Source organism: Pristiophorus japonicus, chromosome 14 (genome assembly GCF_044704955.1).
Source record: "Pristiophorus japonicus isolate sPriJap1 chromosome 14, sPriJap1.hap1, whole genome shotgun sequence".
In the NCBI taxonomy this organism is placed as follows: Eukaryota; Metazoa; Chordata; class Chondrichthyes; family Pristiophoridae; genus Pristiophorus; species Pristiophorus japonicus.
Genome location: NC_091990.1, coordinates 123,965,601 through 123,991,546, shown reverse-complemented (window position 1 = coordinate 123,991,546; position 25,946 = coordinate 123,965,601). Strand labels below are relative to the sequence as shown.

The 25,946-nt window shown below is 45.4% G+C and overlaps 1 protein-coding gene and 1 pseudogene across 1 annotated transcript in view; both read right to left on the bottom strand.

The window, feature by feature from the left end:
- Nucleotides 1–25,946, bottom strand: part of LOC139280083 (SH3 and multiple ankyrin repeat domains protein 2-like) — a 1,053,009-nt gene that overhangs the window by 236,805 nt on the left and 790,258 nt on the right. The window lies entirely within an intron of this gene.
- LOC139280285 (protein CLN8 pseudogene) lies at nucleotides 14,076–14,684 on the bottom strand (annotated as a pseudogene).

Genomic DNA, 25,946 nt, shown 5'->3' with positions numbered 1-25,946 from the left:
GACATCAAGGTTAACTCCCCTGCTCTTCTTCGAAATAGTGCCATGGGATCTTTTACGTCCCCCCGAGAGAGCAGATGGGGCCTCGGTTCAACATCTCATCCAAAAGACGGCACCTCTGACAGTGCAGCACTTATCGCTGCCCCAACACAATTTAAACAATATTTTGTATGTTCATGTGTATTGAGTTATAACTAGATTCTATCCGATTCCATGTCACTGATATTTCTCAAAGCAGATGCTGGATTCTAGGGGTGAAAATGGTTTCAGACATTTCTGGTTGCTATAGTTATAGGAATTTGAAACACAAAAAAAAACAATTGTAATTTAAAAACCACTTGCTGATAAAGGCAGTAAAACATATGACTAGCATTCTCCTTTTAGATTATATCTGAAAATTATTTAAAAATAAAGGGCCTGAAATTCCACAATTGGCTGCCGGGTTTCTTACAATACAACAGTGAGATGCACGTTAGCTGCAAGGCACTTTGGGACATCCTGTGGTTGTGAAGTGTGCTGCATCAATTCTTTCTTAATGACCCGCAGGAAACAACAGAATACCAGCATAGCATTTTTGAAAGGATTAGAAGAATTCCTATTCAGAAAGGGGACACAGTTCTAGAATCCTGCTAGAGGGACTGATATAAGGTTTGAAAGAGTAGGCCAGATGGAGCAGTGATTATTACACAGAATGTACAGTATAAAAATAGCCATTCACCCCAACTGGTCAATGCTGGTGTTTATGCTGCACAGGTGCCTCCTCCCACCCTACTTCATCAACCCGATATGCATACCCTTCGATTCCTTTCTCCCTCACGTGTTTATCTCGCTTCCCCTTAAATACATCTGTCTTAACGTCCTCAACCACTCCCTGTAGTAGCGAGTTCCAAATTCTAACCACTCTCTGGGGTTTCTTCTGAAGTCCCTGGTGGATTTATTAATGATTTATATTTATAACCCCTAGTTCTGGTCTCCCCCATGAGTGGAAACATCTTCTCTAGGTCTACCCTATTAAACCCCTTCATGATCTCAATGTCATTGGCAGGGACCGAGAGCAGGCCACTCACGCACTCTTCAAGCCACAAATGATGCACAATGTGAGAACACACAAGGGAGGGCTAAGTGGGGTGGGGAGAGGTATTTAATCTCATTTCACCCATTTTTGGGGTGAAAAATGAAGGGCTGGAGGGATGAATATTGGGTGAGGCCCTCTCGTGCCCAATCTCCCCAGGAGTGCACTGGCTGCCAAACTGGAAACTGCTTACTTTCTGGCAGTGTTCCCACCTGGAATGGGCAAATCGGGTTCCCAACGCTGGCCTTTTGGAACCCCGATGCAAATTTGGAAACCAAATGGGCAGAGCGTGTACGGCAGACGTTCCGTCCACTGGCTCTGGGGAATGAGGAATGGGAAAAGAATGGGGGAGCGGGACTAAGCCAGAGGATCCTTAAAGGGAACCACCAGGAACCACCCACAAAACCACAAACGCTTTGATGGTTTCAGCTCCATGGAGCCAGCAGGTGCCGCATTATTCCTGCAGAAATATTTACCGATGCTTTTGGGATTTCTTCCTCTTCCTCAACTGGGCAGAGAAAGCACGGTGCCTCTCTTAAATTGAATTGGGGTCTGACGCACATCACCGGGCCCCAATCTGAATGCAGCAAGGAGATTTCTGCCCGATTCAGACAGGTGACCGCCTGCTCCAGTCCCCCCCGCCCCTCCGGTCAGGGGCCGGCCCCAGTAAATATGGTGGCGGAGCAGAGCATGGGCCATAATCGGTGCACAGCAGCTCCAACTCTGCTGCAGCCTCGTTTCCACTGCATGGAAAAAGTTAAAATCCAGCTCTTCGGTACCAATTGTGCCCGCAGATAAGGGCCAAGGTTTTCCGCCTGCATGCTGGGCTGGGTAGCCCACAATTTTCCTCCTATTCATTATAACAGATCGGACAATCACAGCAGAAGTGAAAGATCACAGCCAAAATATCTATCAGAGTCACAGAATAGTACAGTACAGAAGGAGGCCTTTCGGCCCATCGAGTCTGCGCCAGCTCTTTCGAAGAGCAATCCAGTTTGTCCCGCTCTCTCATTCTTTTCCCATTTCCCTGCAATTTCTTCTCCTTCGACTTTCATCTTGCTGCTCGTCAACGAGAGCTACACACCGACCGTGCGAGAGAGAGAGCGAGCGAGAGAGCGAACTACACACTGACTGAGGGAGGAGGAGGGGGAGGGAGAGGAGAGCTACACCGACCGAGGGAGAGGGAGGGAACCACACACCGACTGAGGGAGAGAGGGGGAAGGAGGGGAGAGCTAAACCGACCAAGGGAGAGAGAGGGAGGAAGGTGAGAGCTACACCGACCTAGGGAGAGAGGGGGGAGGGAGGAGAGAGCTACACCGATCGAGGGAGAGAGAGAGAGGGAGGGGAGAGCTACACCGACCAACAGAGAGAGGGGGGAGGGAGGGGAGAGCTACACCGACCTAGGGAGAGAGAGGGGGAGGTGAGAGCTACACCGACCTAGGGAGAGAGAGGGAGGGAGGGGAGAGCTACACCGATCGAGGGAGAGAGAGAGAGGGAGGGGAGAGCTACACCGACCAAGGGAGAGAGGGGGGAGGGAGGGGAGAGCTACACCGATCGAGGGAGAGAGAGGGGGGAGAAAGGTGAGAGCTACACCGACCAACAGAGAGAGGGGGGAGGGAGAGGAGAGCTACACCAATCGAGGGAGAGAGAGGGGGGAGAAAGGTGAGAGCTACACCGACCAACAGAGAGAGGGGGGAGGGAGAGGAGAGCTACACCGATCGAGGGAGAGAGAGGGGGGAGGAAGGTGAGAGCTACACCGATCGAGGGAGAGAGAGGGGGAGGAAGGTGAGAGCTACACCGACCTAGGGAGAGAGAGGGGGAGGAAGGTGAGAGCTACACCGACCAACAGAGAGAGGGGGGAGGGAGAGGAGAGCTACACCGATCGAGGGAGAGAGAGGGGGAGGAAGGTGAGAGCTACACCGACCAACAGAGAGAGGGGGGAGGAAGGTGAGAGCTACACCGACCTAGGGAGAGAGAGGGAGGGAGGGGAGAGTTACACCGACCGAGGGAGAGAGGGGGAGGGGAGAGCTAAACCAACTGAGGGAGAGAGAGAGAGGGAGGGAGGGAGGGAACTACACACCCACTGAGGGAGAGGGAACGACATGCCGACCGAGGGAGAGGGAAGGAGGGATGAGGGAAGGACACGCCGAGGTGCCCTGATCCTGTAAACCTTCTGGGAATCAGCAGACCAGGGTTCGATGCCGATGCTCACTGAACCCGTGGAGAGACAATCACTTGAACAGTACAGTTTTTGTTGGATTTATGGTCCTTGATTCGAGGCGGTCAGCCTATTCCATTTCAGTCTGGACCTGTCGGCTGAAAGTTGGCGAATTATATATAATAACATTTTACGTAACATTCGGGTACCAAATGTACTGGGTGCAGCAATTATTTTGATCCATTCGAAATTTGCAGGTTTTGTACCTTTCCCAGGTGACTACATGACTGCAAGTGGGCAGGGATTATGTAGGAAGTGTAAACAGACCCGTGTAACTTGAGCTTTTCCTGTGCATTTGCGTGCGCACTTTACCAGCCTTTCCAGGCCTGAGCCACTTGATACTTTTCCACTTTCCCCTTCTTTCGTTTTCTCTTCATACCTCCCTGACTGTTCTCCCGTCATCATGCCTCCTTTCACCTCTCCTCTTTCGGCTATTCTGCCCTCCCAAATCCTTCATTACTCTTCGAACTTCTTACTCTCCTGCCACCGTCCGAGACCCGACTCCCTCCTAGATAAGCCTACAGCTTTCCTCTGTGCCTCTCTCGGCATCATACAAAGGGCCCATCGAGGCACTTGCACCATCCTACTCTCTCGCCGGCCTCCCCGCCAACGAGGATCTAATCTTGCCAATCTCCTCCCCATCCAACTCATCCCCCACCTGCCCCCCCGCCCATTCCCGCAGTGCTAACCCTGTAGACGCAGGCAGTGGGTTAGCTATCACCGACCGACCTTCCCCATATCTCCCTCCAGAACGTGTTTTTGCTTGCGAACAAGGCCCTTCCTTGTTTATTGTAGATGAAGGCATCGACATCATGGCCCTGACGGAAACCTGGTTGAAGGGCGATGACACCTTACCCTTAAATGAAGCCTCCCCACCTGGCTATACCTTCTACCAATTATCATGGTGAATGGAGGACCAAAGGCTGCACAGTTGGGAGTTCATAAATGCAGTTGTGAGAGAGTCGGGAGAGAGTTTTTCCAGGGGCGGACACTAACGGAGGAAGGGGATGTGGGTGGAGAACGACATGAGGAAGTGGTCAGAGATAGCCTTATCTGCAATTGACACGGTGAGAGTAGCGAGGCCATGAGAGATGGGAAGGTCGAAGGGGTGGCCGTGAATATGGGTAGGGGATATAACATGGAGAGATTAAAGGAGTATAGGAGGCTAGTGAACTCAGGAGAGAGAGCATGAGGAATTAAGATGGAGGTTGAAATAGAAACATAGAAACATAAAAAATAGGTGCAGGAGTAGGCCATTCGGCCCTTCGAGCCTGCACCTTCAATAAGATCATGGCTGATCACTCACTTCAGTACCCCTTTCCTGCTTTCTCTCTATACCACTTGATCCCTTTAGCTGTAAGGGCCATATCTAACTCCCCCTTGAATATATCCACTGAACTGGCATCAACAACTCTCTGTGGTAGGGAATTCCACAGGTTAACAACTCTGAGTGAATAAGTTTCTCCTCATCTCAGTCCTAAATGGCTTACGCTTTTCCTTAGACTAAAGCACTGAGGATGAGAAGTCTTTCGGTGCAGAGGGAGGAAAGTAGTGAAGAAATATTGCTAACAACATTTTTATGGTATTTGGGTGGGCGGTAGAGAACGAGAATTTTAAATGAGAGGCGAGAGGGGTGGAATAGGGGGAGCTGCTCAAAGGAGGAGAAAGTGCCGGAAGAGTCGGGGGACAGACCAAGGTGTGATTTGCTGATTGAGAGCCACACCACCACCACATCCTCTCTGCATTCACCTTGTCGAGCCCCTTCATTATCTTGTACGTCTCAATAAGATCACCTCTCATTCTTCTAAATCCCAATGAGTATAGGCCCAACCTGCTCAACCTCTCTTCATAAGTCAACTCCTTCATCTCAGGAATCAACCTTATGAACCTTCTCTGAACTGCCTCCAATGCAAGTATATCCCTCCTTAAATATGGAGACCAAAACTGTACGCAGTACTCTAGGTGTACTTTCCTGCTTTTATACTCTATCCCCCTTGCAATAAAGGCCAACATTCTATTTGCCTTCCTGATTACTTGCTGTAGCTGCATACTCACTTTTTGTGTTTCATGCACAAGGATTCCACCCCCTGCCCCTCACCCAAGTCCCTCTGCATTTTGTAATTTCTCTCCATTTAAATTATAATTTGCTTTTTTATTTTTCCTGCCAAAGTGGATAACCTCACATTTTCCCACATTATACTCCATCTGCCAAATTTTTGCCCACTCACTTAGCCTATCTATATCCCTTTGCAGATTCTGTGTCCTCCTCACAATTTGCTTTCCCAGCGTTCTTTGCATCATCAGCAAACTTGGTTACATTACACTCGGTCCCTTCATCCAAGACATTAATATAGATTGTAAATAGTGGAGGTCCCCAGCACCGATCACTGTGGCATCCCACTAGTTACCGTTTGACAACCGGTTATCCCGAGACTCTGTTTTCTGTGAGTTAGCCAATCCTCTATCCATGCCAATATATTACACCCAACCCTGTGAGCTCTTATCTTGTGCGGTAGCCTTTTATGTGGCACCTTATCGAATGCCTTCTTGAACTCCAAATACACCCCATCCACTGGTTCCCCCTTATCCATCTTGCTCATTACATCCTCAAAGAACTCCAGTAAATTTGTCAAACATGATTTCCCTTTCATAAAACCATGCTGATTCTGCTTGACTGTTATGTTTTCCAAATATTCCTTAATATTTCTTAACTGCTTCCTTAATAATGGACTCCAGCATTTTCAGATGTTATGCTAACTGGTCTACAGTTTACTGCTTTCTGTCTGCCTATCAGGTCCTGTTCTCATCTGCAAAAATCGCTCACAATTCCAGAATCATTCTGGAATGTAAAGATAAACCCCAGCCTCTATTCTCCACTGCAAACTGTCTTTTTAAACCCCTCTCCCCAGTTTCCACCCTCACCTCCGACAATAAGTGTGAGGAGCTCATTGATTTTTGTCTCCAAGATTGAGGCCATCTGTTCTGCCGCCTCTGCTTCTTCCCTTTCTTCTCCTAGCCCACCGGGCCAAACTTCATCTAAGGATCCCCCCTGCCCTAGCCCTGACCTCACTTCTTTCGCCAGTTTCTCTCCGATCGCCCCTCATGGCCTTTAAACTCATCCTGCCCATGAGACCCATTTCTTGCTCCCGTGACTTATTCCCACTAAACTACTGACCATCCAATGTCCTTTTCTGGCTCCCATGTTAACTGACATTGATAATGGCTCTCTCTTCTCAGGTACTGTCTGCCTCTCCCCCAAATCTGCTGTCATCACCCCTCTCAAAAAACAACCGTCAACCCCTCCATTCTTGCAAACTATCGCCTCCCTTTCCTCACCAAAGTCCTTGAATGTGTTGTCATCTCCCAAATCTGTGCCCACCTTTCCCACAGCTCGATGTTTGAATCTCTCCAATCCAGTTTCCGCAGTATCGAAACGGCTCGCAAAGTCATAAATGACATCCTTTGTGACTGTGACAAAGGCAAACTATCCCTCCTCATCCATCTTGATTTTTCTGCAGCCTTGGACATGGTTGACCACTCCATTCTCCTCCAACGCATCTCCACCATCGTCCAGCTGGGTGGGACTCCACTCGCCTGGTTCCGTTCTTATCTATCTAACCATAGCTAGAAAATCACCTGCAACGGCTTCTCTTCACTCCCCGGCATTGTTACCTCTGGTGTCCCCAAAGGATCTATCCTTGGTCCTCTCCTATTGCTCATCTACATGTTGCCCCTTAGTGACATCATCCGAAAACACGACATCAGTTTCCACATGTACGCTGATGACACCCAACTCTACCTCAATACCACTGCTCTTGACCCCTCCACGGTCTCTAAATTGTCAGACTGCTTGTCCGACATCCAGTTCTGGATAAGCAGAAATGTTCTCCAATTGAATATTGGGAAGACCGAAGCTATTGTTTTCGGTCCCCACCACTGACTCCAGCCGCCTCCCCAACTTCTGTCTGAGACTGAACCAGGCTGTTCACAACCTTGGGTGTCATATTTGACCCTGAAATGAGCTTTCGACCACATGTCTGCAGCATAACTCCGTAACATCGCCTGTCTACGCCCTTGCCTCATCTGCTGAAGCCCTCATCCATGCCTTTGTTACCTCTAGACTTGACTATTTCAACAGACACCTGGCTGGCCTCCCACATTCTACCCTACGTAAACTAGAGGTGATCCAAAACTCGGCTGCCCGTGTCTTAACTCGCAACAAGTCCCGCTCACCGATCACCCCTGTGTTCGCCGACCCACATTGGCTTCCGGTTAAGCAACGCCTCGATTTCAAAATTCTCGTCCTTCTTTTCAAATCCCTCCATGGTGTCACCCCCCCACCCCCCGTCCCATATCTCTAATTGCCTCCAACCCCACACCCCCCACCCATATCTCTAATCTCCTCCAACCCCACAAATCCCCCTCCCCCCCCACCCAGAGATGTCGGCGCTCCTCTAATTCTGCCCTCGAACATGCCTGATTATAAATCGCTCAACCATTGGTGGCCGTGCCTTCTGTTACCGAGGCCCCAAGCTCTGAAACTCCCTGCCTAAACCTCTCCATCTCTCTACCCCTCTTTCCTCCTTCAAGATGTACCTTAAAACATACCTCTTTGACCAAGCTTTTGGTCACTTGCCCTAATTTCTACTTATGGGCTCGGTGTCAAATTGTTTCATCTCATAATACTCCTGTGAAGCGCCTTGGGACGTTTCACTGCATTAAAGGCGCTATATAAATACAAGTTGTTGTTGAAGTATTTATCCAATTCCCTTTTGAAGGCAATTATTAAATCTGTGTCCACCACCCTATCAGGCAGTGCATTCCAAATCCTAACCACTCGTTGCATAAAAAGTTTTTCCTCATGTCGCCTCTGCTTCTTTCACCAATCACCTTAAACCTGTGCCTTCTGGTTATCGACCCTTCAGCCATTGGAAACGGTTTCTCTTTATTTACTCTGATTTTATTTACTCATGATTTTAAACACCTCTATCACGTCTCCTCTAAGCCTTCTCTGCTCCAAGGAGAAGATAGAGAGAATGCTTCTTTTCCTGACTGTATTAAGAGTATACTGTGCCAAGTTCATTTTCTTTAAAAATGAATTAACTCGTCAACCAGTGGGACCCAGAAGCAATGAAGTCTTGACCATCATGCATTATGGTGTTCATTTTTTTACTCTCGTCTTTGACCTGATCTGATTACCCCTACCATAGTATTATGTATTACAATAAAAAATTGTAACAAAAAGAGAAACATGACACTTTCCCAATTTTCTCAAAGAAAGGCATGTTTGATTGTAGACAAAACATCTGCTGACTGAATGGAGGGGGACTTCACCCAAACTGCCTTTACAGTGAAACATTATCCAGCTAAAAGGTCTACTTTACACACGTTCTAGGCTCACCTGGGTATCGGAACATAGGAACAGGAGTCGACTATTCAACCCTTCGAGCATGTTCCGCCATTCAATGAGATAATGGCTGATCTATTTCCTAACTCTGCTTACCTGACTTGGCTCCATATCCCTTACTGACTGAGATAGCAGCTATTGCTTTTTGTGGGAAGAATTCCACACTTCCACCACCCATTGTATGCAGAAGTGTTTCCTAGCTTGACTCCTGAATGGCCTGGCTCTAATTCTAAAGTTCCGTCTCCTTGTCCTAGACTCCCCCACCAGCGGAAAACAACGTTTCTCTCTATCTACCCTATCAGTTACTTTCAGATTTCTAAAAACCTCAATAAAATTATTCTATAACCTTCTTTGTTCCAGGGAATACGAGCCTAGTTTATGTAATCTCGCCTCATAATCTAATCCTTGGCGCCCTGGTAACATTCTGATGACTCCACTAGAATGAAGATGCGAGGTTCCATCCACCTGCTCCAGCTTGTGTTGTATCTGCTCACATTGTCAGATTAGTCCCTCGAGATCAAGCATCTTTCATAGAAACATAGAAGATAGGTGCAGGAGTAGGCCATTCGACCCTTCGCGCCTGCACCACCATTCAACAAGATCAAGGCTGATCATTCCCTCAGTACCCCTTTCCTGCTTTCTCTCCATACCCCTTGATACCTTTAGCCGTAAGGGCCATATCTAACTCCCTCTTGAATATATCCAATGAACTGGCATCAACAACTCTCTGCGGCAGGGAATTCCACAGGTTAACAACTCTCTGAGTGAAGAAGTTTCTCCTCATCTCAGTCCTAAATGGCCTACCCCTTATCCTTAGACTGTGACCTCAAGTTCTGGACTTCCCCAACATCGGGAACATTCTTCCTGCATCTAACCTGTCCAGTCCCGTCAGAATTTTATATGTTTCTATGAGATTCCCTCTCATCCTTCTACACTCCAGTGAATACAGGCCCAGTCAATCCAGCCTCTCCTATCAGTCTGGTGATGGACTATTAAGGGGCAGTTAAAATCACAGCCTAGATTGCAAGTACCGAGTACTTGCTGTAAAGTGCTTTGTGACGCCCCGGGATTGGGAAAGGTCCCATATAAATGCAAGTTGTTTGTATATATAACGTGCAATAATTAAATATGCTGCGGTTGTAGAGAGTTTCAAGTAAATCGCTTGGAAAATATTTTTGAATGTGTCTCGCTGGGGTAGGTTTCCAATGCTCCCGCTTATACGGAGGGGCAAATGTGCAGAGAAATTACAGAGATGCGCAACAACTATAGAGCAGTGATAATGGGAGACTTCAACTATCCTAATATAGACCGGGTAGTAATAGTGTAAAGGGCAGAGAGGGGGAAGAATTTCTGAAGCGTGTTCAGGAAAACTTTGATTAGTATTTTTCCAGCCCAACGAGGAAGGAGGCATTGCTGGATCTGGTTCTAGGGAATGAGGTAGATCAAGTACAGTGATCATAGTATCATATGGTTGAGATTAGCTATTGAAAAGGACAGGGAGCAATCTAATACTTAATTGGAGGAAAGCCAATTTCAGTGAGATGAGAACGGATCTGGCTCAGGAAAATCGGAATCAAAGATTGACAAAAAAAAAAACTGTAATGGAACAATGGGCTGTCTTTAAAGAGAAAATAGTTTGTGTACAGTCAAGGTACATTCCCACCAAGGGTGGGGGGGAAAGAGGTAGGGCAACTAAAGCCAGAGCTCCCTAGATGACAAAAGAAATAGAAAGAAAGATGAAATAGAAAAACAGAGCGCATGACAGATCTCAGGTCAAAAATACATCCGAGAATCAGGCTAACGATAGAAAGTTCAGAGGAGAAGTGAAAAAGAAAATAAGAGGGGCAAAGAGAGGGTATGAGAATAGAATGGCAGCTAACATAAAAGGTAATTCAAAAGTCTTCTATAACCATAAAAATAATAAACAGGTAGTAATAGGAGGGTTGGGGCTGATTAGGGACAAAAAAGGAGACCTATGCATGGAGGCAGAGGGTATGGCTGAGGTGTATCTGTCTTCACCAAGGAAGATGCCACCGCCATAGACATAGTGAAGGAGGTGGGTACTGAATGGGAGAAGAATTGATAAAGATGAGATACTGGAGGCTGACTGTAATTAAAGTAGACAAGTCACCAGGACCAGATGGGATGCATCCTAGGACGCTGAGGGAAGTGAAGGAAGAGATCACAGAGGTACTGGTCATAATCTTCCGATCCTCCTTAGAAATGGAGGTGTTACCAGAGGACTGGAGAATTGCAAATGGTAAACCCTTGTTCAAAAATTGCAAATGTTACACCCTTGTGCAACTACAGGCCAGTCAATTTAACCTCGGTAGTAGGGAAGCTTTTAGAAACAATACTCAGGGACAAAATTGGCAGTCACTTGGACAAATGTGGATTAATTAAGAAAAGCCAACACAGATTTGTTAAAGGCAAATCGGGTTTAACCACACCTGAAGCCAGAGTTGGATCCAAAATTGATTCAGAGGCAGGAAGCAGAGGGTAATGGTTGATGGGTGTTGCTGTGACTCAAAGGATGTTTCCAGTGGGGTTCCATAGCACTCAGTTCTAGGTCACTTGCTTTTTGTGGTATACATCAATGATCTAGACTTTAATAATAGGGGGTATGATTAAGAAATTTGCAGATGATACGAAAATCAGCTGTGTGGTTGATAATGAAGAAGAAGAAAGCTATAGACTGCAGGAGGATATCAATCAACTGGTCAAGTGGGCAGAACAGTGGCAAATGGAATTTAATCTGGAGAAGTGTGAGGTAATGCATTTGGGGAGGGCTAACATGGAAAGGGAATACACACTAAATGGCAGGACACAGAGTGTAGAGGAACAAAGGGACTTTGGAGTGCATGTCCATAGATCTCTGAAGGTAGCAGGCCAGGAAGATAAGGTGGTTAAGAAGGCATACGGAATGCTTGCCTTTATTAACCGAGGCATAGCATACAAGAGCAGAGGGGTTATGTTTGAACTGTATAAAGTACTAGTTAGGCCACAATTAGAGTACTGCGTGCAGTTCTGGTCACCACATTACAGGAAAGATGTGCTGCACTGGAGAGGGTACAGAGGAGATTTACAAGGATGTTGCTGGGAGTGGAGAATCTTAAGTATGAGGAAAGATTGGATAGGCTGGGTTTGTTATCCTTGGAACAGAGGAGGCTGAGGGGAGACCTCATTGAGGTGTATAAAATTATGAGGGGCCTAGATAGAGTAGATAGAGAGCACCTATTTCCCTTTGCAGAGGGGTCAACAATTAGATGGCATAAATTTAAAGTAATTGGTAGAAGATTTAGAGGGGATTTGAGGGGGAATTTCTTCACCAAGAGGGTTGTGGGGATCTGAAACTCACTGCCTGAAAGAGTGGTAGAGGCAGAAATCCTCACCACATTTAAAAAGTACTTGGATGTGCACTTGACGTGCTGTAACCTGCAGGGTTACAGACCGAGAGCTGGAAAGTGGGATTAGGCTGGACAGCGTCTTGTTGGCCGGCACGGACACGATGGGCCAAAATGGCTTCCTTCCGTGCTGTAAACTTCTATGATTTTATGATTAACCATCTTTGACTGACGAGTTTTTTGATGAAGTAACAGAGAGTGTTGATGAGGACAATACGGTTGATGTGGTGTACGTGGATTTCCAAAAGGCGCTCGACAAATTACCAAACAATAGGCTTGCCAGCAAAGTTGAAGCTCATGGAATAAAAGAGACAGTGGCAACATGGATACAAAATTGGCTAAGTGACAGTAAACAGAGAGTGGTGGTGAACAGTTGTTTTTCGGACTGGAGGAAGGTATACAGTGGTGTTCCCCAGGGGTCGGTACTTGGAACACTGCTTTTCTTGATACAGGTTGAGTGTCCAGAATCCGGACTGATCCATGGCATGGTCATCCGGAAAATGTTCCGAAATCCAGACATTTTTTTCAAATGATTATCTCTGCGAGTTGGGCCGAGGAAGAGACAACCCTCTCCCCCCAAAAAAAAATTCAAAAACGCAAAATAAAAATTCACAAAACCTTTACCTACTAAAATCGCTGAAAAAGAATTTTAAAATAAAAACTTTAGCTTACCTTTTTTGCAGGTCTTCAACACAGGTTCTTCCTGGCCGCCGACCCCTGACCCGCAGCCGATGCTGCCGAACCTGGAACTGGCGACCCCCTCCCGCTCCGCCCAGGCGTTGCCGGATTTAGGACATCAGAAAGACATTCCGATCGGAATGGCCTCAGTCCCTAGGTTTCCGGATGCTCTACCTGTATATATTAATGACTTGGATGTGGGTTTCCAGTGCACAATTTCAAAATTTGCAGATGACACAAAACTTTGATGTTTCATGAACAGTGAGGAGGATAGTGATAGACTTCAAGAGGACATAGACAGGCTGGTGGAATGGGCAGACACGTGGCAGATGAAATTCAACAGAAAAGTACAAAGTGATACTTTGGTAGAAAGAATGAGAGGAAATATAAACAATAGGGGGGTGCATGAACAGAGAGACCTGGGAGTATGTGTGTAAAATCATTGAAGCTGTCAAGGCAAGTTGAGAAACATAGAAACATAGAAAATAGGTGCAGGAGTAGGCCATTCGGCCCTTCGAGCCTGCACCACCATTCAATAAGATCATGGCTGATCATTTCCTCAGTATCCCTTTCCTGCTTTCTCTCCATACCCCTTGATCCCCTTAGCCGTAAGAGCCATATCAAACTCCCTCTTGAATATATCCAACGAACTGGCATCAACAACTCCCTGCGGTAGGGAATTCCACAGGTTAACAACTCTGAGTGAAGAAGTTTCTCCTCATCTCAGTCCTAAATGGCCTACCGCTTATCCTAAGACTGTGTCCCTGGTTCTGGACTTCCTCAACATCGGGAACATTCTACCGCATCTAACCTGTCCGGTCCCATCAGAATCTTACATGTTTCTATGAGATCCCCTCTTATCCTTCTAAACTCCAGTGTATAAAGGCCCAGTTGATCCAGTCTCTCCTCATATGTCAGTCCTACCATCCCGGGAATCAGTCTGGTGAACCTTTGCTGCACTCCCTCAACAGCAAGAACGTCCTTCCTCAGATTAGGAGACCAAAACTGAACACAATATTCCAGGTGAGGCCTCACCAAGGCCCTGTACAACTGCAGTAAGACCTCCCTGCTCCTATACTCAAATCCCCTAGCTATGAAGGCCAACATACCATTTTTGCCTTCTTCACCGCCTGCTGTACCTGCTCGCCAACTTTCAATGACTGATGAACCATGACACCCAGGTCTCGTTGCACCTCCCCTTTTCCTAATCTACCGCTATTTAGATAATATTCTGCCTTCATGTTAAAAAAGCATACGGAATTCTGGGCATCATAATAGAGGCATAAAGTACAAAAGCTGCTATGTCTTCTTAAGTGTCCACTACTGATTGATTATGAAGGTCAGGAGGAAAAGTCCAGAAAAGAACAATACTGCCTGGGGGACTGCGACTTACAGGTTTACTATTTCCAAATACACCCACCTTACGTGGTAAGTGAGGATCATACGACAGTGAAACAAGTGTCTCATGAGCCACTGGTTCAATTTCCAGAGCAGGATGTGTGAAAAATCAGCCTTCAACAGCATCCAAGAAACGCAAGTGAATGGAGTGCTCATCTCCAACAACAGTATTGCCATGGGCAAGTAGTTGCCCAAATTGTCCCATATTAAAGTACGGGCAAAACCAGAAATGGCAAAAAAGTGATGGATTGTCAGGGTCACATCAAATGTTTTGAAAACTACATTGGACCCATGAAAAGCTACATTCTCGAACGCAAAGAAGCCAAATGCTGTTAAGGTATTGAACCAACATCAGTTCTGTTGACTTAGTAATTTATCAGCATGCGAGACCAGATCTTTAAGGAGAGCCCAAAGACCTGCAACTGTGGCCTGGATACCAAAAACTCTGCGAGTGGCATCGAGATTCCAGAAGACTTTCTCCTTTGCTGGCAAAGAATAGTAGGTCACAGTCAGTCATCATCATCATAGGCAGTCCCTCGAAATCGAGGAAGACTTGCTTCCACTCCTGAAGTGAGTTCTTAGATGGCTGCACAGTCCAATGCGAGAACCACAGTCTCGGTCATAGGTGGGGCAGATAATCGTTAAGGGAAGGGGTGGGTGGGACTGGTTTGCCGCACACTCTTTCCACCGCCTGCACTTGATTTCTGCACGCTCTCGGCGACGAGATTGGAGGTGCTCAGCCCTTGCTGCACTTAGGGCGGTCTTTGGCCAGGGACTCTCAGGTGCCAGTGGGGATGTTGCACTTTATCAGGGAGGCTTTGAGGGTGTCCTTATAACATTTCCGCTGCCCACCTTTGGCTCGTTTGCCGTGAAGGAGTTCAGAGTAGAGTGCTTGCTTTGGGAGTCTCGTGTCTGGCATGCGAACTATGTGGCCTGCCCAGCAGAGCTGATCAAGTGTGGTCAGTGCTTCGATGCTGGGAATGTTGGCCTGGTCGAGGACGCTAATGTTGGTCCGTCTGTCCTCCCAGGGGATTTGTAGGATCTTGCGGAGATGCAGAGATAACGTTGGTGGTATTTCTCCAGTGAATTGAGGAGTCTACTGTACATGGTCCATGTTTCTGAGCTATACAGGAGGGTGGGTATTACTGCAGCCCTGTAGACCATGAGCTTGGTGGCAGTTTTGAGGGTCTGGTCTCCAAACACTCTTTTCCTCAGGCGGCCAAAGGCTGCACTGGCGTACTGGAGGCAGTGTTGGATCTCGTCGTCAATGCCTGCTCTTGTTGATAGGAGACTCCCGAGATATAGGAAGTGGTCCACGTTGTCCAGGGCCACGCTGTGGATCTTGATGACTGGGGAACAGCAGTGAGGACAGGCGAGTGGAGGACATTTGTCTTGCTGATGTTTAGCGTAAGGCCCATGCTTTTGTATGCCTCAGTAAGTACATTGACTATGTCTGGGGTTCAGCCTCTGTATGTGCGCAGACGCAGGCATCATCCGCGTACTGTAGCTCGACGATAGAGGTTGGTGTGGTCTTGGTCCTGGTCTGGAGACGGTGAAGGTTGAACAGCTTCCCATTGGTTCTGTAGATTAGTTCCACTCCAGCGGGGAGCTTGTCGACTGTGAGGTGGAGCATGGCAGCAAGGAAGATTGAGAAGAGGGTTGGGACAATGACGCAGCCCTGTTTGACCCCAGTCCGGACGTGGATTGGTTCTGTAATGGATCCGTTGGTGAGGATCACGGCCTGCATGTCGTCGTGGAGCAGGTGAAGGATGGTGACATCCGAAACAGAGGAGGATGCTCCATCGACCCTCGCGGTCGACAGTGTCAAAGGTCGAAGAAGGCCATGTCTAAGGGCTGGTGCTGTTCCCTGCAATTTTCCTGCAGTTGTCATGCTGCAAAAATCATGTCCGTTGTACCCCGTAGGGGACGAAACCCGCACTGTGACTCCGGGAGGAACTCCTCGGCCACAGGGAGAAGACGGTTGAGGAGGACTCTCGCGCCGACTTTCCCAGTGGCTGATAACAGGGAGAGTCCTCTGTAGTTGCCGCAGTTGGTCTTGTCCCCTTTTTAAAGATGGTCACGACAATACAAGGCACAACACGAGAACAAATGAAGACCATAGAATAGAGTAGAAAACCTGCAACAATCACAGTGCAACGAACATGCCAAGAAAAATAGTTCATAATCAATCCGTATTGGGCACGTAAGAAGGCATGGCAGCTTTTTAACCCAGCTGACTGGAACTTTGCAATGGAAACCAGCAGGACGACGAATGATGAAACAAAGAAGATTTTGAAGAAAACAACATGATATAAAATATACAAATGGAATTTGAGGTGGGGGGGGGGAAATTAAATCGCAAACATGCAAAATGATGCTCTTAGCATATTAAACTGCACAAATCCAGTCAGAAGTTAACTGGTGTGTTTCCCAGGACTTTGAGTTTGACATCTAACATGGCTGTGTGTGTGTGTGTGTGTGTGTGTGTGTGCGTGCGTGCATTAATTATTTCTCAGCAAAATAGATCCCTTATACTAGCAAGATTGTGCAATAAGTGTTACACAAACCAAATACAGATGGGCAAGAAAAGGTCCTGGCAAACTTTAAAGTTCAGACATTGGCTTAAGTGACAGCATGAGATGCTTAGGTGCTAAATTTGAAACTGTCATCTGACATCTCATTCTTGAGAATTTAACAGTAGATTTTTGGCATCAAAGTATGAAAGTCCAAATTTTTCTAGAAAAAAATGTTACAAGATGGTAATAAATCTTAAGTGAATATCTGAATAATTTAATAGGTTTTGGGATAAATGGTTAGTTTAGTTTGCCATTGGAACCTTTCAGGACTCCGAGCTGTTTACTTTCTATGTGAGAGTTCGACTGATGATATATATTATATTCATACCAATCATGTATATGTATCCACTCTATGAAGATTGAACAGTACTACTTTGCTCTAATCATGGAACAATACATTCTACATTAGCTTTTAGGATGTCATCCTGACTGTTACATTTCACTATTTTTGTCATCTTGATATAACTTGTGGGACAGTTGAACCTGTATTTTACATGAATACTGCTGTATTCACAAATACTTTATATGGCCTGCAGTTTATTTGTGATGCATTGACACACATGAAACCTGTTTCTATATATTACTGGGTGTGAAAATCCTACAAGATTTGGTAATGGAAGTGCCAATCTACCAGTTTTTAAAAATTTAACAGCCATGGACACTTTTTAATTTATTTAAGAGAAGTTTTCCTTGTATCTCTTCAATACGTATTGCAATTTGGCTAGTTTCCAAAAAATAAATTTGCCAAAGTGCCATCTTGGATCTTTAATATGCCTCATAGCTGTTATACAGGACCTTTTGACTTAGAAAAGCAATGGGACCAGGATCTTTTGACTTGGAAGTTCTATAGAATATAATGTTCTTTAGAGTATAACTTCCTGAAGTTCTTCAGTGTGATGCTGATAGCTCTGTTACTTTAGAAAACAATATATCTCCCACGGCATTACTCACAGGTGGTCTGCAGTGCTTTTGTGATGAGCTGCTAACTTGGCTTGTCCCTTTTAAAACCACTGTCTAACTAGGTCATGTGTGATAATTGTAATTGCTTGTCGATTTTTGGCTCGAGGTCAGAAGAAACCATTATGAAACAACTGACTGCTTTTTTTTAAAAAAAGGTTTTATATTTCTAACAAACTGTGACAATTTGATATCTGGGTTGTGAAGTCTGGAATGTGATGGACACATGTTTGATTCCAAAATTGTATTTGGCAAAATTGAGGCACTGTCCACAGTAAGTTGGGTGCACTGTTTTTAGGTGCAAGGACTGCTCTGTTTTGGGACTTTTGACCATTTTGTAGTGGAAAGGACTTGGGGATGAAGTTACTGTTTCCGAGCTTACCGTAGGCAACTAGGCTGATACAACAGTGCCTGGTCTCCAGTCGTCTTGGACCCCCTTGCCACTGGACCAAGACCTTGCTCTGCTAAGCCTGTGTGGTAGCTGGTGTGCAACGGCCACCCCATGTTAAAAGAACTCACACACAGGCATCTTCCACCCTTCAAAATGGAACGTCAGTTCCCTCATGGACAACTCAGTCACCCGAGAACTCACTTTTGAGGGACTGCCAATGATAGAATACAAAAGCATGGAAATTATGATGAACCTTTATAAAACACTAGTTCAGTCTCAACTTAAGTATTGTGTCCATTCTAGGAACCACTCTTTAGGAAGGATGTGTAGGCCTTAGAGAAGGTGCAGAAAAGATTTAGGAGAATTATTCCAGGGATGAGGACTGGAGAAGCTGGGGTTGTTCTCCTTGGAGCAGAGAAAGTTGAGAAGATTTGATGGAGGTGTTCAAAATAATGAGGGGTCTGAACAGAGTAGATAGAGAGAAAGTGTTCCCATTGGTAGAAGGGTCGAGAACCAGAGAACACAGATTTAGGGTGATTGGCAAAAGAACCAAAGGCGACATGAGGAAAAACTTAACGCAGTGAGTGCTTAGGATCTGGAATGCACTGCCTGAAAGGGTGGTGGAGGCAGACTCAATCATGGCTTTAAAAAGATAGTTGGATAAGTACCAGAAGGAATTTTTTTTGCACGGTTCTGGGGAAAGGACAGGGAAACGGGACTAGCTGAGGTGTTCTTGCAGATAGCTGGCATGGGCAGTAACCATCTATGATTCGGTGAACGGCAACGGGGGGGTGGGGGGGGGGGCGGGGAGGGAAAGAAAAGAAAGAGAGAAAGAAAGGAAAAGAAAAAGAAAAAGGAAAGAAAGCTAGGGCGCACGAGCGAAACACCAAGTGGAGTGAGGGAGTTGATGCCAGCCTACGATGTGCGCTGTTGTATACTGCATTTTATTCTGGGAGTCGGGCCGTGTTGGTGCTTCTCAGAGGACGGAGCCCCACCTCCCTGAAGCTGGGTTTCCGCGGTCCAGTGTGGGAGTCAGTGAATTGAATTGGATTTGGTTTTATTTATCAATTTTTATAACTTGCTGTGTACTGTTAATGTCATAAACCTGTACAGAAACTTTAGTTAGCGGTTACTTATAGCGATGATGTTTTTATTGAATCGGTGGGAATTCCTTGATGCTTCTCATTATGGTCGATTCAGCAGCAACATCACAGAAGTAGCTTTTATTTAAATATTACTTATCGTTAAATCTGTCTATTCTTTTGTGTTCTTTCTTTGATTTATAAATGATGCTATTTATCTCAATATAAAACAAAAAGTCCAATCTGTTATTCAGGACTTGGTGATAGCAAGACTCTCAACTAAAGGTAAATGTAATAATATTTGCAGACAGTAGGCAAATGACAGGTGGTCCAATGTCATGTGATCAAATGTCACATGATCAAATCTGCCGGAATACGTCAAAACAAGGGTTGGCAACCCAAAGCTGGAGTAAAGACGGAAAAAAGAGATGGAAAGTTTAAAAAAGGGGGTAGACAAAAAGGCAGGTAACTATAGGCCGGTTAGTTTAACGTGCAATCAAGCAGACACAGCATGGATTCATGAAGGGGAAATCATGTTTAACTAATTTACTGGAATTCTTTGAGGATATAACGAGCATGGTGGATAGAGGTATACCGATGGATGTGGTGTATTTAGATTTTCAAAAGGCATTCGATAAGGTGCCACACAAAAGGTTACTGCAGAAGATAAAGGTACGTGGAGTCAGAGGAAATGTATGAGCATGGATAGAGAATTGGCTGGCTAACAGAAAGCAGAGTCGGGATAAATGGGTCCTTTTCGGGTTGGAAATCGGTGGTTAATGGTGTGCCACAGGGATCGGTGCTGGGACCACAACTGTACATTATACATAGATGACCTGGAAGAGGGGACTGAGTGTAGTGTAACAAAATTTGCAGATGACACTAAGATTAGTGGGAAAGCGGATTGTGCAGAGGATACAGAGAGGCTGCAAAGAGATTTAAATAGCAGGTTAAGCGAATGGGCTAAGGTTTGGCAGATGGAATACAATGTCGGAAAGTGTGAGGTCATCTACCTTGGGAAAAAAAAACAGTAAAAGAGAATATTATTTGAATGGGGAGAAATTACAACAAGCTGTGGTGCAGAGGGACCTGGGGGTCCTTGTGCATGAATCCCAAAAAGTTAGTTTGCAGGTGCAGCAGGTAATCAGGAAGGCGAATGGAATGTTGGCCTTCATTGCGAGAGGGATGGAGTACAAAAGCAGGGAGGTCCTTCTGCAACTGTATAGGGTATTGGTGAGGCTGCACCTGGAGTACTGCATGCAGTTTTGGTCACCTTACTTAAGGAAGGATATACTGGCTTTGGAGGGGGTACAGAGACGATTCACTAGGTTGATTCCGGAGATGAGGTGGTTACCTTATGATGATAGATTGAGTAGACTGGGTCTTTACTCGTTGGAGTTCAGAAGGATGAGGGGTGATCTTATAGAAACATTTAAAATAATGAAAGGAATAGACAAGATAGAGGCAGAGAGGTTGTTTCCACTGGTCGGGGAGACTAGAACTAGGGGGCACAGCCTCAAAATACGGGGGAGCCAATTTAAAACCGAGTTGAGAAGGAATTTCTTCTCCCAGAGGGTTGTGAATCTGTTGAATTCTCTGCTTAAGGAAGCAGTTGAGGCTAGCTCATTGAATGTATTCAAGTCACAGATAGATAGATAGATTTTTAACCAATAAGGGAATTAAGGGTTATGGGGAGCGGGCGGGTAAGTGGAGCTGAGTCCACGGCCAGATCAGCCATGATCTTATTGAATGGCAGAGCAGGCTCGAGGGGCTAGATGGCCTACTCCTGTTCCTAATTCTTATGTTCTTATGTTCTTATGTAAAGTTAAGCAGTTCCTACTCATTGCTGTCGGCCCATTTCATGACGACTTGCTTTGAAGGATCCAACCAATGCTTCTGGCAGGGTAGTCCTGAAAAAATTAAAGGGCTAGTCACTGGACAAAAATGGTTGAAAAAGACAGACTGCCCAACTGAAGAGATACAGGGCTCTCTGTTTGCAGGCAATATATCAGAGGGAAAAAAAGCCAGCTGAAGCAGAGGCAATTCAAAATTCAGTCTCATTTTAAAACTAGCAGCCGACAGCCGGTCCAGGGTTTTGCTGCCGTGGCTTTCTGTAGCTTGCGAATGGTAACCATGGCTGCGGGGATAAATGGCTGGCTGTAATTCGGGAGTGTAGTGCAGCTTCTGTACAATAACAGCTATTTGATATAAATTGGCTTGCCTAAATCTGTATGTAGAGTGGAACTTGCTGAAATAATCCGAATCGTGTACATCGCTGAACATGATCTGGCCGTGGCATGCAGCCCACACGAGTGATTGCTGACTTGTTTCCAGTTCAGTACACTGCATCCATCCGATGCAATTCCATCAAGCAATCCATCTGAACTGGGTGGAGAGAGGGTGACACACTGTATCCTGTAAATCAACGCGGTTAGGCCATGGTGGGCCCCGTGTTGCTGATCAATTCATTGTGTAGTTTTTTGCCAGTCTGTAGGCTTCCCGTAATCACATTTATAAATAAACTGCGTTCCTTCGGGTATTTGCACATTAGAAAATGGAATAGTGGGTTTGATACAAGGGTGGATGATGATCCCTGATTATAAAATCACTCAACCATTGGTGACCGTGCCTTCAGCTGCCTAGGTCCCAAGCTCTAGAATTCCCTCCCTATACCTCTCTACCTTTCTTTCCTCCTTTAAGACGCTCCTTAAAACCTACCTCTTTGACCAAGCTTTTGGCATCTGCCCCAATTTCTAATGTGGCTCGGTGTCAAATGTATTTGTTTTGTCTTACAACACTCCTGTGAAGTGCCTTGCGACGTTTTACTCTGTTAAAGGTGCTATATAAATACAAGTTATTGTTATTAATCCCAACCTCAGAAATGAGAAGCATCGACTACACGGTGAAATGTTCCCATTTCCCACACAAGCCATCCTGGTTGACCTCACCAGCTGGCACTAAATTGTGGGCAGCTTTGTGCTGTATTCCATAAACTACAAGGAATTGGATTGAGAGACCCTGACAACATTTCATTTGGGAATTTTAAAAGACTGGAGCAAAAAGGAGATTCATGTGCAATTTGCCTGGATCTGATTCATACCCAAGTACCAGAAGTTAATAGGCACCACTGCCACCCCCTCCATTATACGCTATGAAGTCCCAACTAAGTGTAAATCGAGTTCCCGCATCACTGGTTTTAGTTGCTCTGAAAATTCTAGAGATGATGGTGGGTCAATCTGCAATCCAAAACAATTTCCCTATTCCCAGTGCAATCACTGATTCTCTGAAACTACCTTCCTTTCAGTGTACCTCTTCAATGGGAGCACAGGATTGTGTAATTTACTCTATAATCTACTGACCATTTCGAAACAAGCTTTTTTTTTCATACTCACTTTACTCTCACTTATTAATTTTAAAAGTAGAAGTCAATGGAATGATTGTGTTTATACAAGGTGCTTTAAAAGCTCCCGAGAAGTGTATTCATCAAGAAAAAAAATGCGTTCAATGCTTGAAGGAAAATGTTGGTTTATTTTGATGCATTTGCATTTGGTTTCCATAGCGACCTTTTTTGCAGTGCTCACAGCTCTCAGCTGTTAGCTCTGTTCTTATTCTGGATTGAGAATATTAATTAAAGCAGGACACTGCTTTTTTTTTGCAACTCTCGAAGGCCAGTTATAAATAGCATCCATAATGGGGAGTAGTGAGACTGTGTATTTCAAAAGGGTGGGTTATCCGGATTATCAGGTTAACCATATTCATTCCTTGCTGCACTCCACTCTGTGTACAGGAACATGTTCATAGAAGATGGAGTTTCTGGCAAAGATTTGACTGCCATCTTTGTCTAGTATGTGCCAAACATGGCTCCATCATTGTGATTGCGTACACATCAAAATTCATGAACATTTAATTGGGGTATCTGATGAGTTTTGATATTAAGAAATATCGATTGATTACCATTTTTAGACAGAAACGGAGCATGTTGAGGTACAGATCAGCCATGATCGAACTGAATGACGGAGCAGGCTCGAGGAGCCGAATGGCCCCCTCCTGCTCCTATGGAACAGTACAGTCACACAGAATTGGGAGAAGACAAAACGTGAGGCAGTGAGTGGACTGCACACAGTAGAATTTTCAGAATAAGGGGTCGCCCATTTAAACCGGAGATGAGGAAGAATTTCTTCTCTCAGAGGGTCGTGAATCTTTGGAATTTTCTAACCCAGATTTCTGTGGAGGCTGGGTCATTGAATATATTTAAGCTGGAGATAGACAAATTTCTGAATGATAAGGTTGTCAAGGGTTATGGGGAGCGGGCAGGGAAGTGGCATTGAGGCCAGGATCAGATCAGCCATGATCTCATTGAATGGCGGAGCAGGCTCGAGGTGCCAAATTGCCTACTCCTGCTCCTATTTCTTATGTTCTTATGTAGGGGATGGGACAGGAGCTTCCAATTACACAAGTAGATGGGCAACGATGGATTATGGATGAATCCATCCAGCTTTAGCTGTTTTCTAAATTCCGATAAACATGCATCATTAAAAGGAGATGGGGAAGCTCAAGTAATTTCAGTGCCAAGTGATTCCAATTCTTCAGGAAAACTATTTTCAGCAAATATTATGTTGTACGTCCCCTACGCGAGAGCTTCATAGCGATTACAGTGCACAAGACTAACATCCAGCCCATTGCACCTGTGGCGGTGCTAGCTTTTCTACTGGAGTTAACTATTCTCAAACCATTCCTCTGCCTTTTTCTTTTTATAGTCAACTTATTCAAATAATCATCCGATTCCCTTTAAACCACGTCATAGTCTCTGTCTAAACAGCATTCCATGTTCTAAGAATGCTATTCATGAAAAATGACTTCTAAATTCCCCTTTCATTCCTCTCGTGATAATTCTTGAATCTATGCCCCCTTAGTTACCGATTCACCAAACGATGGAGATAGTTGGCGGGTCGTAAACTGGAGGCAGTGAACCAGCCAGCCTTGCCTGATTTTCTTTTCCATTGACTTTAATTACCCCCAATGTCTCACTGCTTACCCTCTCAAAACCTTTCACAATTATTAGATCTCCTTAACTTTACTCTTGTGATAAGAGCCCCAGTTTTTCATGCCTTTCTTTGGAACTACAACCGTCAATTACATAGAAACATAGAAAATACATGCAGGAGTAGGCCTTTCGACCCTTCGAGCCTGCACCACCATTCAATAAGATCATGGTTGATCATTCACCTCAGAACGCCTTTCCTGCTTTCTCTCCATATCCCTTGATCGCTTTAGCAATAAGGGCCATATCTAACTGCCTCTTGAATATATCCAATGAACTGGCATCAACAACTCTCTGCGGTAGGGAATTCCACAGGTTAACAACTCAGTGAAGAAGTTTCTCCTCATCTCAGTCCTAAATGGCTTACCCCTTAACCTTAGACTATGTCCCTTGGTTCTGGACTTCCCCAATATCGGGAACATTCTTCCTGCATCTAACCTGTCTTGTCCCGTCAGAATTTTATATGTTTCTATGAGATCCCCTCTCATCCTTCTAAACTCCAGTGAATACAGGCCCAGTCAATCCAGTCTCTCCTCATATGTCAGTCCTGCCATCCCTGGAATCAGTCTAGTGAACCTTCGCTGCACTCCCTCAATAGCAAGTACGTCCTTCCTAAGGTTAGGAGACCAAAACTGAACACAATATTCAAGGTGAGTCCTCACCAAGGCCCTGTACAACTGCAGTAAGACCTCACTACTCCTATACTCAAATCCTCTGGCTATGAAGGCCAACATACCATTTGCCTTCTTCACCGCTTGCTGGACCTGCATGGCAACTTTCAATGACTGATGTACCATGACACCCAGGTCTCGTTGCAGTTCCCCTTTTTCTAATCTGCCGCCATTCAGATAATATTCTGCCTTCGTGTTTTTGCCACCAAAGTGGATAACCTCACATTTATCTACATTATACTGCATCTGCCATACATTTGCCCGCTCACCTAACCTGTCCAAGTCACCCTGCAGCCTCTTAGCGTCCTCCTAACAGCTCACACTGTCACCCAGCATAGTGTCATCTGCAAACTTGGAAATATTACTTAATTCCTTCATCTAAATCATTAATGAATATTGTAAATAGCTGGGGTTCCAGCACTGAGCCCTGCGGCACCCCACTAGTCACTGCCTGCCATTCTGAAAAGGACCCGTTTATTCCTAATCTCTGCTTCCTGTCTGCCAACCAGTTCTCTATCCATGTCAGTACACTACCCCCAATAACACGTGCTTTAATTTTGCACACCAATCTCTTGTGTGGGACCTTGTCAAAAGCCTTTTGAAAGTCCAAATACACCACATCTACTGGTTCTCCCTTGTCCACTCTACTAGTTACATCCTCAAATAATTCTAGAAGATTTGTCAAGCAGGATTTCCCTTTCATAAATCCATGCTGACTTGGACCGATCCAGTCACTGCTTTCCAAATATGTTGCTATTTCATCTTTAATAATTGATTACAACATTTTCCCCCACTACTGATGTCAGGCTAACCGGTCTATAATTACCTGTTTTCTCTCTCCTTCCTTTCTTAAAAAGTGGTGTTATATTAGCTACCCTCCAGTCCATAGGAACTGATCCAGAGTCGATAGACTGTTGGAAAATGATCACCAATGCATCCACAATTTCGAGGGCTACTTCCTTAAGTACTCTGGGATGCAGACTATCAGGCCCCGGGGAATTATCGGCCTTCAATCCCATCAATTTCCCTAACACAATTTCCCGTCTAATAACTA